The sequence below is a fragment of the Mirounga angustirostris genome, unplaced genomic scaffold, assembly GCF_029215605.1.
Source record: "Mirounga angustirostris isolate CCGP_5_RB_7025 unplaced genomic scaffold, mMirAng1.0.hap1 SCAF_7, whole genome shotgun sequence".
NCBI classification, from domain to species: Eukaryota; Metazoa; Chordata; class Mammalia; order Carnivora; family Phocidae; genus Mirounga; species Mirounga angustirostris.
In genome coordinates, this window is record NW_026991715.1 from 119942895 (window position 1) to 119960725 (window position 17831).

Consider the following 17831-nt stretch of genomic DNA (forward strand, 5'->3'; position numbering starts at 1 on the left):
ATCAGACTCATTTCCACACAACCAAACTTTTAAAGTTAAGTCAATAATATTTGGATATATGTGAGTAAAGTTTTAAAATCATGTTAAGCAAAGTCTCTGACAGAACTATTACTCAAATGTTGAACTTTTGGGGAACTTTATGGCTATTTTTCTATTTCTCTTCAAGTCAGAAACATTTATATTTTCTATGTGCATGATTGTAGACAAGTTAGTTAACCTTTTCACCCAAGTGTGTCAGACAAGATTATTTAAGATTCCTTGATATTATGACTTTAAAACATGCATAGACATTTCATAAGAATGGTGAATATGAAAAAGCATTACAAACATTTCCTATCCATGGATAAACTTAAAATGTTAAGCTTGAAGTCAAGCTTAATTACTGTTTCTCAGTATAGAGTCTGAATACATAGTGCCACAATGCCTAATCTTATGTTTAGGGTATTTTTCAAATGTGGCAGAAATTTCCCTAATTAAAATATGTTTTGCTGGCTCTTCAGGGAATGTAGGAGAGGAAGAGTGCATAGACCCTTTCAATAGAACCCTCTCCTTTTAGGGCCAGTGCTCATCCTTAACCAAGATCACATTGTGAAGTTCCTGCTGTGAGAGAAGAAAATGTATTAGGAGAGTTTAATTGGATTCCGTTAGCATTATCTAAAGCTCAGTACTACTTCCAAAGACTTCACTCGAAGATCTTTAGTTTTAGACATTCTTCCAAGGAGACAATGTTGTGTAATATTGGAGGATCTATCAGTAATATATCACATCAAAAATGAAGCTACTTTTAAATCATTTTAAGGGATGCTAAAATACATTTAACAAAATATTTAGGATTAAAAAATAAAAAAATAAAATCAAGCTTAAAATTACAACTATCAAAAATTAGTTAAAGGGGCGCCTGGGTGGCTCAGTCATTAAGTGTCTGCCTTTGGCTCAGGTCATGATTCCAGGTCCTGGGATCGAGGCCCACATCGGGCTCCCTGCTCAGCGGGAAGCCTGCTTCTCCCTCTCCCACTCCCCCTGCTTGTATTCCCTCTCTCGCTGTGTCTCTCTCTGTCAAATAAATAAATAAAATCTTTAAAAAAAAATTAGTTAAAAAAAAAAAGAATTACCAAACTGATGGTCACCAGTGGGAAGGTAGGTGGAGGGATGGGTGAAACGGGTGATGGAGATTAAAGAGTACACTTACTTGATGAGCACTATGTACAAAATTGTTGAATCACTATACTGTACATCTGAAACTAATATAACACTGCATGGTTTTTTATTCAAATTTTAGCTAGTTAACATACAGTGCAATATTGGTTTCAGGAATAGAATTCAGTGATTCATCACTTACATACAACACCCAGTGCTCATCACAACAAGTACCCTCCTTAATCCCCATCACCCATCTAGCCCATCTCCCACCCACCTCCCTCCATCAATCCTCACTTTATTGTCTACCCTTAAGAGTCTCTTGTGGTTTGTTTCCCTCTCTCCTTTTTTTCTTTTCCCCTTTCCCGTATGTTTTCTTTCTTAAATTCCACGTATGAGTGAAATCATGTGGTATTTGTCTTTCTCTGACTTATTTCACTTAGCATAATACACTCTAGTTACATCCACATTGTTGCAAATGGCAAGATTTCATTATTTTTGATGGCTGAATAATATTCCATTGTGTATATATACCACATCTTCTTTATCCATTCATCAGTCAATGGACATTTGGGCTCTTTCCATAGTTTCACTATTGTTGATAATGTTGCTATAAACATAGGGGTGCATGTACTCCTTCAAATCTGTATTTTTGTAACCTTTGGATAAATACCTAGTAGTGTAATTGCTGGATCATAGAGTAAGTTCTATTTTTAACTTTTTGAGGAACCTCCATATTGTTTCCACAGGTACAGTGACTGCACCAGTCTGCATTCCTACCAAGAGTGCATGAGGGTTCATTTTTCTCCACATTCTTGCCAATACATTTTGTTTCTTATCTTTTTGATTTTAGTCATTCTGACAGATGTGAGGTGGTAATCTCATTGTGCTTTTGATTTGTATTTCCATGGTGATGACTGATGTTGAGCATCTTTTCAGGTGTTTGTTGGCCATCTGCATGTCTTCTTTGGAAAAGTGTCTATTTGTGTTTTCTGCCCATTTCATAACAGGATTATTTGTTTTTGGGGTGTTGAGTTTAGTAAATTCTTTACAGATTTTGGATACTAACCCTTTAGAAGATATGTCATTTGCAGATATCTTCTCCCATTCCATAGGCTGCCTTTGAGTTTTACTGATTGTTTCCTTTGCTGTGCTGAAGCTTTTTATCTTGATGAAGTCCCGATAGTTCATTTTTTATTTTGTTTCCCTTGCCTCTGATGACACGTCTAGTAAGAAGTTGCTATGGCCGAGGTCAAAGAAGTTTCTGCCTCTGTTTTTATCTAGGATTTTGATAGTTTTCTGTCTCATATTTAGGTCTTTCATCCATTTTGAAATTATTTTTGTGTATCATATAAGAAAGTGGTCCAGTTTCATTCTTCTGCATGTGGCTGTCCACTTTTCCCAACATCATTTGTTGAAGATACTTTTTTCCATCAGAATTTCTTTCCTACTTTGTCAAAGATTAGTTGACCATATAGTTGTGGGTCCATTTCTGGGTTTTCTATTCTGTTCCATTGATCTATGTATCTGTTTTTGTACCAGTACCATACTGTCTTGATGACTACAGCTTTGTAATACAGCTGGAAATCCAGAATCATGATGCCTCCAGTTTTGTGTTTCTTTTTCAAGATCACTTGGGCTATTTGAGATCTTTTGTGGTTCCATACAGATTTTAGGATTATTTGTTCTAACTCTGTGAAAAATGCTGGTGGTATTTTGATGAGGATTGCATTAAATATGTAGATTGCTTTGGGTAGTATAGACATTTTAACAATATTTGTTCCTCTAATCCATGAGCATGGAGTGCTTTTCCACTTCTTTGTGTCCTCTTCCATTTCTTTCATACGTGTTCTTTAGTTTTCAGAGTGCAGATCTTTTACCTCTTTAGTTAGGTTTATTCCTAGGTATCGTTGTTTTTGGTGCAATTTCAATGGGATCAATTTCCTGACTTCTTTTTCTGCTGCTTCATTATTGGTATATAGAAATGCAGCAGATTTCTGCACATTGATTTTATATCTTGCAACTTTGCTGAATGCCTGTATTAGTTCTGGCAGTTTTTTGGTTGAATCTTTCAGGTTTTCTACATACAGTATCATGTCATCTGCAAATAGTGAAAGTTTGACTTCTTCCTTGCCAATTGGGAAGGCTTTTAGTTCTTTCTATTTTCTGATCGCTGAGACTAAGACTTCCAGTACTATGTTAAATAGTCATGGTGAGAGTGGACATCCTTGTCTTTTCCCAAACCACAGGAAAAAGGCTCTCAGTTTTTCTCAGATATTAGTTGTGTGTCTTTCATATATGGCCTTTATGATGTTGAGGTCTATTCCATCCATCCTTCCTTTGTTGAGGCTTTTTTTATCAAGAATGGATGCTGTATTTTGTCAAAAGCTTTTCCTGTATCTATTGACAGAATCATATGGTTCTAATCCTGTCTTTTATTATTGTGGTGTATCACATTGATTAATTTGTGAATACTGAACCACTCTTGCAGCCTAGGAATAAATCCCACTTGATCATGGTGAGGGATTCTTTTAATGTATTGTTGAATTCCATTTGCTAACATTTTATTAAGAATTTTTGCATCCATGTTCAACACGGATATTGGCCTGTAGTTCTCCTTTTTAGGGGTCTTTGTCTGGTTTTGGAATCAAGGTAATGCTGGCTTCATAGAATGAGTTTGGAAGTTTTCCTTCCATTTCTACTTTTTGAAACAGTTTGAGAATAATAAATATTAATTCACATTTAAATGTCCAGTAGAATTATCCTGGGAAGCCATCTGGCCCAGGACTTTTGTTTGCTGGGAGATTCAATTTCTTTACTGGTTGTGGGTCTGTTCAAATAATAAATGTAAAAAAACTCCCTGATAATAATACAATACAATAATACAATAATAGTAGGGGACTTCAACATCCCACCTACAGCAGTGGACAGATCATCTAAGCAGAAAACCAACAAGGAAACAATCGCTTTGAATGATACGTTGGATTGGGTGGACTTAACAGATATATTCAGAGCATTTCACCCTAAAGCAGCAGAATATACATTCTTTTTGAGTGCACATGGAACATTCTCCAGAAGAGATCACATACTGGATCACAAATCAGCCCCCAACAAGTACAAAAAGATCGAGATCATACCATGCATATTTTCAGACCACAACACTATGAAACTTGAATTCAACCACAAGAGAAAATTTGAAAGATCTCAAATACATGGAGGTAAAGAACATCCTGAATGAATGGGTTAATGAATGAATGGGTTAGAATGAATGGGTTAACCAGAAATTAAAGAAGAAATAAAAAAATATGTGGAAGCAAATGAAAATGAAAACACGACAATACAAAACCTTTGGGATGCAGCAAAGGCCATCCTAAGAGGGAAGTATATTGCAATACAGACCTACCTCAAGAAGCAAGTAAAATCTCAAATATACAACCTAACCTTACACTAAAGGAGCTAGAAAAAGAATAGCAAATAAAGCCTAAAGCTAGCAGAAGGGAAATAATAAAGATTAGAACAGAAATAATGGATATAGAAACAAACAACCAAACAAAAAAAACCCAGTAAAACAAATTAACAAAACTAAGCTGGTTCTTTGAAATAATTAATAAAATTGATGAACCCCTAGCCAAACTTATCAATAAGGAAAGAGAAAGGACCCAAATAGATAAAATCACAAATGAAAGAGGGAAGACCACAACCAACACCAAAGAAATACAAACAATTATAAGAGAATACTATGAAAAATTATATGCCAACAAAGTGGGCAATTGGAAGACATGGACAAATTCCTGGAAACTTACAAACTACCAAAACTGAAATAGGAAGAAATAGAAAATTTGAACAGACCCACAATGATCGTTAAGTCTAAAATGAGTCTCTTGTAGGCATATAGATGGATCTTGGTTTTTATCCATTCTGATACTCTCTGTCTTTTGATTGAAGGATTTAACCCATTTACATTCAGAGTGATTATTGAAAGATACGAATTTACTGCCACTGTATTACCTGTAGAGTTTGTGTTTCTGGTGATGTTCTCTGGTCCTTTCTAGTCTTTGTTGCTTTTGGTCTTTTTGTCTCCATTCAGAGTCCCCCTTAAAATTTCTTGCAGGGCTGGTTTAGTGGTCATGAACTCCTTTATTTTTTTGTTTGGGAAACTATTTCTCTTTCTATTCCGAATGACAGCCTTGCTGGATAAAGAATGCTTGGCCGCATATCTTTCCCATTCAGCATATTGAATGTTTCCTGTCACTCTCTTCTGGCCTGCCAAGTTTCTGTGGACAGATCTGCTGCTAACCTTTTGTATCTACCCTTGTAGATTGAGGACCTTTTGTCCCTAGCTCCTTTCAGAGTTCTCTTTATCATTGTTTGCAAGTTTCACTATGATGTGTCTTGGTGTTGACCTGTTTTTGTTGATTTTGAGAGGCATTCTCTGTGCATCTTGGACTTGAATGCCTGTTTCCTTCCCCAGATTAGGGAAGTTCTCAGCTATAATTTGTTTGAATAAGCCTTCTGTCCCTTTTTCTCTCCATCTTCTGGGACTCCTATGATATGAATGTTATTACATTTTAATAAGTCGCTGAGTTTCCTAATTCTACCTTTGTGATCCATTAACTTTCTTTCCCTCTTCTTTTCAGCTTCATTATTTTCCATAATTTTATCTTCTGTATCTCTGATTTGCTCCTCTGTTTCGTCCATCCTTGTTTTTATAGCATCCATTTGGGTTTGCATCTCAGTTATAGCATTTTTAATTTCAGCCTGACTAGATTTTAATTCGTTTATCTCTGCAGTAAGGGATTCTCTAGGGTCTTCTGTTCTTTTTTCAAGCCCAGCTAGTAACCTTATAATTGTTGTTTTAAATTCTAGTTCCAACACCTTACTTATATCTGTATTGATTAAATCCCTGGCTGTGAGTTCTACTTCTTGTTCTTTCTTTGGGATGAATTTCCCTGTCTTACCATTTTGCCCAGAAAAGAAAAGAAGAAAGAAAACAAAAAACAAACAAAAACAAACAAACAAAGAAAACAAACAAAAAAATTGGATCCTGGGTGTGTTCTGGTCTGCTTGTTAGAAGAATCTAGATCCAAAAATATAAAATAAATAAAATAAACAACAAAATAATATATAATGTAAAAATATATATGAATAAAAATTTTTAAATAATAAATTTTAAAAAGGATTGAAAAAATAAGAAAATAAATGAAAAACTAATAACAAGAGTGGTGCCACACTCTATAGCCCTGGAGCTTAAAGTTCACACCCCTACTCTTCAGGGAGCCCTCACAGAGGAGCAATCACCCCTCTTGTGCCCCGGTTTCCATCAGAACCCTGTGTTCACCCTGCCTGTGTCTGAGCTTTTTTATCTCAAGCCCATGCCTGAGTTTGAAAACTCCAAATTTTAGGGACTCCTGTGGGGCAGAGGTGCATTGTCCTCTGGTGGGGGGGGGGGGAGATGTCTCACTGCACTTTTGCCATTTGCTGGCCTGTCCCAGGAAAGCAGTCACAGAACAGAAAGCCGGGCACCAAGACTCACTGCTTTCAGCCAGCTTCCACACTCCTCTGTGCCTAGGAACAGGGCAGCACGTTGGCACCGCCTGTTCTTCTTGCAACCAGGAGATACTCAGGGACTCTGCCCTGCTTTGCCACCTGAGCACCTTTAAGGCACGTCCCCCACAGTAGCAGACTTCTGAAAGTTCAGATTTTGTGCTCTGCTGCTTATGATACTTTGCAGTAGCTTCCACAAACAGATGTCCCTCCCTGCTACCATACCCATAGCTATATTTCCAAGTCAACTCCTGCACCTCCTACCTTCCAAGAAGTGGTCACTTTTCTACTTATAGACTGCCAGTTTTTGTTCTCTCACACTTCCGATTGATTTCTTGGGGATTCAACATGATTTGATAACTATCTAGCTGTGTTCAAGGGATGAGACAAGTTTAGGGTCCCCTACTCCTCTGCCATCTTAACTCCTCCTATAACACTGTATGTTAACTATACTGGAATTACAATTTTTAAAAAAAGGAAAAAATTAATTACCAATATTAATCAGGCAGTCATTGGGAAATGCTCAGCTTCACTTACACATATACCATAGATATGAGTGAATCCCCCAAAATACCACCCCCAACTTCTTCCTATTCTCTCAATAGCCACCACAGGTGTTTCAGATATCTAATGTTACTGATAATATAGAAAATGAAAAGTCTTATAAATATCATTGAGAAAGCTGAGGATCCTAGGGGAAAAAATGAATGAAATCTTTAGAGGTTTCTATCAGAGAATATTTCAAAAGCAACTCATTCACAACCTTTCATTCCCCCATTCAACCTTTTAAAAGTCTCCAGCCCTGCCAGAATCTCAGCAATGAGCTATGAGGAAAGGCACTGTCTGTGGGTACAGCTAAAAAAGTCCACTCTCAAGGGCGCCTGGGTGGCTCAGTCATTAAGCATCTGCCTTCGGCTCAGGTCATGATCCCAGGGTCCTGGGATTGAGTCCCACATCGGGCTCCCTGCTCAGCGGGAAGCCTGCTTCTCCCTCTCCCTCTCCCACTCCCCCTGCTTGTGTTCCTGCTCTCGCTGTCTCTCTGTCAAATAAATAAATAAAATCTTAAAAAAAAAAAAAAAGTCCACTCTCTCTGTAACCAGAGACCAAATCTTCATCTTATCAGTTTTCATAAGTCCTATGCCACCTTTCTGGTTTATCTTACAAACTGTTGACCTCAGCTGAAAACATACCAGCACTGACCATCACTTACTAACCTCTTGAAGACCTCTAAACAAAAAAATTAGAACAGAGTCCCCTTTAAAATATATGGGACTTATATTTTAATTTCTGATTCTTCTCTTAAATTTGTTCCATGTATTATAGGCTCATGTTATCTTAGAGTGGAACATGATTCCCTTTCCTGTGAAAAAGCAAAATATTGTCCTTTGGCAGACATTTATTGTGTAAACTTGCCACTGAGCTATTTTGCATCTCATTACACAGTCTGATTTGCCAATAGCTAATTACAGCAGTCATTTACTTATTCCATCTTCACAGCATCATAGCAATAAAACAAGGAGTCTGATGGTATCACTTACGTGGAATGCATTATGATAGAAGTGGATATCACATTCTTACACTCCTCTACTCACATGTATGCATTTATTCCTCCAGGCCTTCATGCCTGAAATAAATTTACTGGAATCCCAGCCTCTACTATAGGTTACGTCTACAACTCAAGAATATCCAGGTGAAGGACATAGTGTTCCATCTTTACAATCAAATACAGATTTCCCATTAAAAAGAAAATTCTCTATTTCAAAAGATTTAATGGTATAGTCTTTTAAAAATAATTCCAGATGGCTAAATTTTATGACTGAAAATATCCCACTACAAGAAATATTTTTGCTTTATTGTAATTTGAACTAATTTTCAGACACTAAAGGTCTTATCTCTTAATGTTTTCCTATAAGAGATAGGTTGGGTTTAGGACTTCCACCACATTTTCTTACATGATTTATTTCAGCTACTTTTGTACCTATTCACAATGACTTCACTCTTACTGACACATTTTCAGTGATTGTGCAAGACATGTTGATATTTTCCTACACTGTTTTGCTACTTTTTGTATCAACTTGGCCATCTTTTCTCACTCTGTTGCAACCCCACCCTCTTTTCTTTGAAGTCTCTGTCTACTTAAATTAAAAATAAATTTCATTGAGCTGAATGGCTTATTACATCAAAAGGAAAAAAATTCAAACAGAGCAGTGATTAAGTACATAACCTTTAACTGAAATGAATATTTCCAAAATAAACAACACTGAACAAGTATTTCCCAATGGCCTATAGAGAGCTCATGTATAACACAATAGCTATGCTTTTATTTGCCCACATCATACTTCACAGTAAATGTTTCCAGTGTTTAAACACAATATTAACATACAGATTCTTGTGATATTCAAGTAATCTGAAAATCAAGTAAATTGAACTCCTTAGCCCCAGCTTCTATTGATTGAAGTCACATGACTGTAAGTCAGGTTAGTTGCCACTAGATGGCTCTATTTTAAGTTGCTTTCTGAAACAATATATGCCCTGTAATTAAAGATCTGCGGTGAAAGCATAGGCATTGATGGTTAAAATTCTGGGGGGAAGGGGACAGGACACAAACTATATAATGCAATAAATTTTTATATTTCATTCAAGATATTATTTGGAATTATCATTCTAAAGTAGCTAAATGTAACATATACATAGAAATGATGCAAGAAAAAATAGGAAAAAAAAATTCGACATACACTAACATGCTTTCTGTTACCTAAATGTATAAATTCTTTATCTCATGTAAGTTAAACATCCTAGTAGCCACCTCATTTTAAAATTAATTTTCAAATTTGGCTAGCACCTTTACTTCAATGGCTTGGCTGACCCTGGTTTGTGACTCCATGAAGCCCCCTAGGCTTTTTAGTATATCTTCCATTACATAACTATGTGTGTATAGTTATGATCCATCATAGACATGATCCATCATGTCCTAGATGTCCTATGGAGTCTGATTCACCAGGATCTAGTCTCCTTTATTTCAACTGTCATATAACTGTTACATTTTTCTGCTTAGGCTAGGAAAACAAGATTTTCAGTCTGGTTGCTTCTAAAAGCAATTGCCTGTTAAAGGAACTATAGATGTCTTTGAGCACTTTGAAATACTTACATTAAACATAATAAATGTCTTTGAAAACAAATAAAGAATCTTTAGATCCTTCATACCGTGAACCATATGATTTTTTCCTCAGTTTTAATATAATCACCATGGCTGAAACCTCACTACAAAACATATCTTTCACAATCACACAATCATTCAGACCATCCTGCCTCTTTGCGGATGCAGTAGGTACCTAAACACATCTGTTAGATGAATGAAAGAACAGATGATGGAAGATTCTTTTTGTTGTGCCCCTTCTTAATCTACCTGTGCAATTTGCAAAGAGTGATACACAGATATTCCTCAACTTATGATGAGTTGATGTCTTGATAAACCCATCATGGTTGAAAATATCATTAAGTCAAAAATGCATTTAATACACCTAACCTACCAAACATCATAGCTTAGCCTAGCCTACCTTAAATGTGCTCAGAACATTTACATGAGCCTACAGTTGGGCAAAATCATCTAACACAAAGCCTATATTATAATAAAGTGCTAAACAGCTCATGTAATTTACTGAATACTATACTGAAAGTGGAAAACAGAATGGCCATAGGGGGAAAGAATGGTTGTAAGTGTATCCGTTGTTTATCCTCATGATCACATGACTGACTGGGAAATGTAGCTCACTACTGCTGTCCAGCATCATGAAAGAGTATCATACCACATATCACCAGCCTGGGAAAATATCAAAATTCAAGTAGTATAGCTTCTACTGAAGGGGTATCACTTTTGCACCATCATAAAGTTGAAGAATCTTAAGTCAAACCTCCTGTCAACCTGGGGACTGTCAGTAGTGAGAACTATAAATCTCTTGCTCTAGCATTGTCTTCTAGAATTTGTAAAATAAATAATAATCCAAAACTGTGTCCTAGATGTTTGCATTTTATGAGGGGTGGCTCCCAAATGTTGACATGTTCAAGCCATATGAATGAATTATTACATTTAAGACTCTGAGCATCTTGAAAATACATTAGGGCCACAGTGTATACAACACCCCCTCCACAAAATCCCTACAATTGTAAAGCTACACAATTATGGGTCCCTTGGTCTAACTTCATACAGGACAAAATGAGAGATCCATCATATGGGAGCAAATCACAACCCATTGCCCTTTTTCAGGCTACCTGGTTTTCTCCCAAGTTCTGGAGAGGTATGTTGACCCTGAATCATATCACCACATAGTTTGTAGTGAAATCTGGGAAGTAAGTAGCCTGCTTAGCATTCCCTCCTTGGGATGTAGCCTCCTTCTTCCCCTCACTGCCAGCTAACTGTGCAAAGAGTGTATGACTGTGGAAAGCAGGACAAGAACACAACTCTGTCACAGAACCCAACACAGCTGACACCTCAAGCAAGAAAGGACTACACACTCATTTAGCTGGCTTTTGTGTAGCCATTGGGTGAGGGTTGGGTTTTGGGTTTTTTTGGCATTAATTCAAAATGAATATTTGGTCCAACTTAAAATAGAAAATTTCCAATTTACCCACACACACAAAAAGGTTTTTTTCGATGTTTTGTCATAAGTGAATGAAATATGTTTCCATCTCATCAGAGTTTCTATGGGAAAAACACCTAAAAATTAACATTACTAAATTTTCTTTTACCAACCTAGTAGTAGAGCACATGTGCCCAGGGGTAGGGTTTTTTAAAAAGGTAGGAAATCAAAACAGAAGGAAAGATAGTTTCCCAGACAAACAAGTTAAAGGTGTTCATGACCACTGAATCAGCCCTACAAGAAATGTTTAAGGGGACTCTTTGAGTGGAAAGGAAAGATCATTAGTAAAAGTAAGAAAAGCAGGAAGCACAAAAGCAATAAAACTAAGTATATCTGCAAAAATCAGTCAAGGGGGCAACCCTGTCAGGATCCCTCACTCTTGAGAGCTTTTTCTGTGTCTTTACTTAATAAACTTCTATCGCTTTACTCACAAAAAAAAAAAAATCAGTCATGGGACTCACAAAATAAGAGTATAAAGTATGACATCATATACCTAAAACTTGGGAAGAAGAGGAGTAAAGAATGGGCTCAAACTTAAGCAACCATCAACCTAATATAGACTGTTATATGCATAAGATGTTACATACAAACCAATGGTAACCACAAATCAAAAACCAGTAATAGATAGGCAAAAAATAAAGAGGAAAGAATCCAAGTATATCACTAAAGAAAGCCAATTTATGGTGAGAGAAGAGAACAAGAGTAGAAAGGAAAAGATCTAAAGACCCATGAAACAGATAACAAAATGTCAATAAATACATACCTGTCAGTGATCACTTTGAATGTAAATGGACTAAATGCTTCAATCAAAAGACACTGGGTGACAGAATGGATAAAAAAAGAAGACCCATCTATATGCTGCCTACAAGAGATTCATTTTAGACCTAAAGACACATGCAGATTGAAAGTGAGGGAATGAAGAAATATTTATCATGCAAATGGATGTGGAAAGAAAGCTGCAGTGACAATACTTATAACAGACAAAGTAGACTTTAAAACAAAGACTGACAAGAGACAAAGAAAGACACTATACTGTCAGAAGGAAACAATCCAACAAGAAGACATAACAATTGTAAATATTTATGCACCCCAAATGGGAACACCCAAATACATAAAAAGTTAATAACAAACATAAAGGAAATAATTGCTAGCAATAAATAATAGTAGGAGACCTTAAAACCCAACTTACATCAATGGATAGGTCATCTAAACAGAAAATCAACAAGGAAACCATGGCTTTGAATGACATACTGGACCAGATGGATTTAATAGATATATTCAGGACATTCCATCCTAAAACAGAAAAATATACATTCTTTTCAAGTGCACATGGAACATTCTCCAGAATAGATCACATATTAGGCACAAAACAAGTCTCAACAAATTCAAAAAGATCAAAGTTATACCATGCATCTTTTTTTAACCACAACACTATGAAACTAGAAATCAACCACAAGAAAAAATCTGGAACAAGCACAAATATACAGAGATTAAATAACATGCTACTAAACAATGAATGGGTCAATCAAGAAATCAAAAAAGAAGTCAAAAAATACACAGAGACAAATGAAAATGAAAAAAACAATGGTGCAAAATCTTTGGGATGCAGCAAAAGCAGTTCTGAGAGGGAAGTTCATAGAAATACAGGCCTACCTCAAGAAGCAAGAAAAATCTCAAATACACAACCTAACCTTACACCTAAAGGAGTTTGAAAAAGAAGAACAAATAAAACCCCAAACCAGCAGAAGGAAGGAAATAATAAAGATTAGAGCAGAAATAAACAAAGAAACTTAAAAAACAATAGAACAGATCAATGAAACCAGGAGCTGCTGCTTTGGAAAGATAAACCTCTAGCCAGACTCATCCAAAAAATAAGAGAGAGGACTCAAATAAACAAAATCAGAAATGAACAACTGACATCACAGAAATACAAAAGATTTTAAGAGAATATTATGAAAAATTATATGCCAACAAACTGGACAATCTAGAAGAAATGGATAAATTCCTAGAAACATATAACCTACCAAAACTGAAGCAAGAAGAAATACAAAATTTGAACAGACCAACTACCAGCAATGAAATTGAATCAGTAATCAAAAAACTCCCAACAAATAAAAGTCCAGGATCAGACAGCTACACAAGTGAATTCTACCAAACATTTACTTATTTTTTCTAAGATTTTTTTTTTTTATTTGTCAGAGAGAGAGTGACAGTGAACACAAGCAAGGGGAACGGCAGGCAGAGGGAGAAGCAGGCTCCCCACTGAGCAAGGAGCCGGATGCGAGACTCGATCCCAGGACCCTGGGATCATGACCTGAGCTGAAGGCACAAGATCAGGAGCAGATGGGAGGGAAAAGGAGGGCCTCCACATCATCTCACACATCAGACACCTGCTTTCCTACAGTTTGTCCAAAGTGGCACTGGAAGGTTAAGTTACACAATATAAGGTAAGTTCACAGACTATGTCCAATTTCAAGGACCATGAGCAAAACGTGGGACAGCAGAAACATGATGTGGTAATAATAATAACAACAATCAAAATATACTGAGCAAGTACTAGGTGCCAAACACTCTTTTATATATTTAGCATATGTTAATTCATTTAGCATAAAAAGGATAAGAGCCATTTATAGGCTAAGAGCAGGAAGCAGTGTGGGATCAAAATGGGTTATCTCCTCAAACCTTCATGCCATTTTTAACCTCAATAAACCACAGGCCTTTGTCTCAATATACTTCAATATCTACATATCATGTGTGCCAAAATCATCATTTTGGCAGACAATTTTCATTACTGAGACAAATAATTTGGAAGGGAGGAAGGGAGGAAGGAAGGAAGGAAGGAAGGAAGGAAGGAAGGAAGGAAGGAAGGAAGGAAGGAAGGAAGGGAGGGAGGGAGGGAGGGAGGGAGGGAGGGAGGGAGGAAGGGAGGAAGGAAAGAAGGAAAGAAGGAAAGAAAAGAGGAAGAGAGTATATTTTGCAGCCAAACTCATGCTGTCCAGCCCTATGGGAAGTTTCCTTTCTAAGCCTCAACCTATTCTTATCAGAATGGAGTTGTCTTTATGAATAGTTATTTCTCCAGTCCAAGCCTATACCAGGATAACAGGGACCCTCTACTAGGTCGTAATTTATATCACCCTCATTGATACTAAAAATAAAATACTAACTTTTCTCTATTAATGCCCAATATCTAAACTGTATGCCTTGCTTTGTAAGCAAAAATGTAGAACCCCTGTACTTGGGGGTCTGTCAGTGGCCCTGCCCTCAAACTGACTGCTAATAAAGGACCATATCAGACAAATCAATAAGAAAATGGCACAAGGGGCACCTGGGTGGCTCAGTCGTTAAGCGTCTGCCTTCAGCTCGGGTCATGATCCCAGGGTCCTGGGATCGAGCCCCGCGTCGGGCTCCCTGCTCATTGGAAAGCCTGCTTCTCCCTCTCCCTCTGCCTCTCCCCCTGTTTGTGCTCTGTCTCTCAAATAAATAAATAAAATCTTTAAAAAACAAAACAAAAGCAAAAAAAATGGCACAAGATGTGAACAGACATTCAACAAAAGATAACATCCAAATGGCTTAAAAACATAGGAAACAATATTCAATGTCATTGGTCATAAGTGAAATAGAAACTAAAATCACTGTAAGGTGCTACCTGACACTGACCAAAATGGCTAAAACGAAAGACTCTCAATACCAAGTATTGGCAAGGATGGGAAGCAGATGGAACTCTCAGACACTGTCTGAAGGGTATAAAATGAAAACCTGCTTGTCAGTATTTATTAAAACTGAGTGTATAGATGCACTAGAATGAAGCAATTCTACTCCTAGATATATACTCAACAAAAATGTATACATACATCACAAACAGACATCTACAGCACTCTTTATAATGGCAACATTATTCATAACTGCCAAAAACTGGAAATTACCCCATCCACAGTGGAATGTACATATAAATTGTGTTATATTCCTATAATGAAAAACTACACAATAATGAAAATTGGTGATCTACAACTATACTCAAATACACCACTAAAACTCACAAACATAACAGAGAGAAAGAAGTTAGACACAGAAGCCTACCTACTGCCTCACTCCTTCTATATAAAGGAGTAAGCACACAAGCAAAACTAATATATACTGTTAGAATTCAGAATAGTGCGTGCCTGGGTGGCTCAGTTGGTTAAGCGACTGCCTTCGGCTCAGGTCATGATCCCAGAGTTCCGGGATCAAGTCCCGCATCGGGATCCTTCCTCAGCAGGGAGTCTGCTTCTCCATCTGACCGCCCCCCTCATGCTCTCTCTATCTCATTCTCTCTCTCAAATAAATAAATAAAATCTTTAAAAAGAATTCACAATAGTGATTATTTGGGGAAAGAGGACTGTGATAGCAAGGGGAACAACAGAACAGGGGCCTTGGGGGCTAATGGTTAATATTCTATTTTTTGATGATCTGAAAGCTGGTAATATGGGTGTGTTCACTTTGTGAAAAATCATTGAGTTTTATACTTATGATTTGTGTGTGTGTGCCTTTTCCTGGATATAGGTTACATTCCATTAAAACTTCACCAAACAACCAGGAGGTGGGAAGGCATGTATGGATATTATGTATCAATACGATGAATATTTCTCTGTCTTCAACAAAATTGCTGCTAATATCATTGCCTATAAATAATTCCATGTAGTAAATTCCTCTTAGAATATGTCCTAAGAAAAATATTTGTCTTTCTTGAATACCTATTTATGCTTCATTTATTAAGAAGCTCGGAGCTAACCTGAACACTTTGATGCCGTAATTATTCTTAATGAAAGGTTTTTAGCATTTTAAGATCTCCAATTCAATATTTATTTCATGTTCTTTAAACCATTTTGAATGATTCCATCATATTTATGTTTATTCAAGCAACTAGCATCCTCAAAACCTTTCTGGAATTTATAAAAATGCATACTTGAGAGTAGTGAGAATAAATCAGTGATCAAATATAGCCTCTGAAACTGTATGATAAATTAAGAGGTAGGTATTTTATTTAATTTATAGTATACTCTTTATAAATGTTCCTATAATATAACTAATAACTTTTAAGCAAAAATCTACCAATCATCCATCCAAGCAAACAATTTCAATGTATTAAATGCAAATATTAAAATCAAGTAGGCTATACCAATCATCTGGTCATCACACTGGGCTGTCTCAAACTAAGTCTATCTCTTAGTTGGTAGAGAGGAGAGGAAGTGTACACCATCTTCATCATGAAAGGTTAACATTATAAAACCTACAAAGACATCCTCCAGACAAGAGGAAACTCACTATAACAAATGAATTTGAGTGTGTAGCCAAAAACTCTCATTATATGAAAAATAAAACCAAATGTAACAATACAAGTGGTGGCAAACCAATAAAGATGTTATTTGATGAGTTCACTATAAAATCCAAATAAAGGAAAATGAGAAAGAACTGATGTGGGGCAGAGATAAGTATAAACTGAATAGAGCTTGTTTTCCTGTTGTTTGTAAAAAGCAAATAAATGTCAAATTTTGTAACTAATGAAAATAAGTGAACATCAAATATTTGTGAAGGGGTTGTTTCAAAAAGAAAATCCAAACTGACTTTCAACTATTAATAACTTCAGCTTCCCAAAGGGATTATTTGATTTTAGGTTGCTATTGTTGTTGCTGTTACTGTTATTTAAAAAGTATTGTGACAGACTTTCTCCACTAAGCAGAACAATCATACATTTTTATTTCCTGTCCTTACTGGTAAATACCCCACAAAATTTCTTTATTGATTCTTTTTATTCTCTTAACTAGGTAGGTTAGGCTTCCTTTTATTCTATTTTCTCTTTCTTTCTCACTAAATAATATTTCTAAATTAATAATAGGCAGATAATAACAGTTAACACATGTTGAGTGGTAACTATAAGTCAGGCACTCTTTCAAACACATTACATATAATAATTCGTTTAATCTTCAAAACAACCTGATGGGCTAAGTGCTATCATCACCACCATTGTAGAGATGAAAAAAACTAAGGCACAGAGGATTTAAGTTATATCCCAAGGTTACCTAGCTAATGTGTTAAAATCCAAACCCAGTAATACAAAAATACTATGCAGGTTAATTATTTACCATATGATGAAATGGATATGTAAAATATAAATATTCAAAGGTTAGGTCTATAGGAAAAACAATTTTCCAACAATGTTGAACTATTTAACTCAGCATCATCTTCTTCCAAATTACCACTATTCACATAACAACAAAGCACCTTGAAGTTAAAACAAAAAAAGTCTCTGCGTTGATACCTTGTAAGTGAATGGGGGCATTTTGTTTTGAAGACTACATCAGCTAAAAGGTTTTCCTGAATCAGAAGTGAATATTGTAAAACTAGGTAAAACTAATACTGCAGAGTATCATGTTCAACATCAGAAGAGTTTGAGAAACCTCTTCAAGGTTCCTCAGGGATCAATTTCAAAAAAAAAAGCCCACTGTTCAAGGGTCTCCCCATCAGTAGCAGCTTTGT

The 17831-nt window shown here is 36.2% G+C and overlaps 1 long non-coding RNA gene across 1 annotated transcript in view; it reads right to left on the reverse strand.

Moving 5' to 3' along the window:
* Positions 1-17831, reverse strand: part of LOC129045363 (uncharacterized) — a 400949-nt gene that overhangs the window by 226250 nt on the left and 156868 nt on the right. The gene's annotated exons all lie outside the window — the stretch shown is intronic.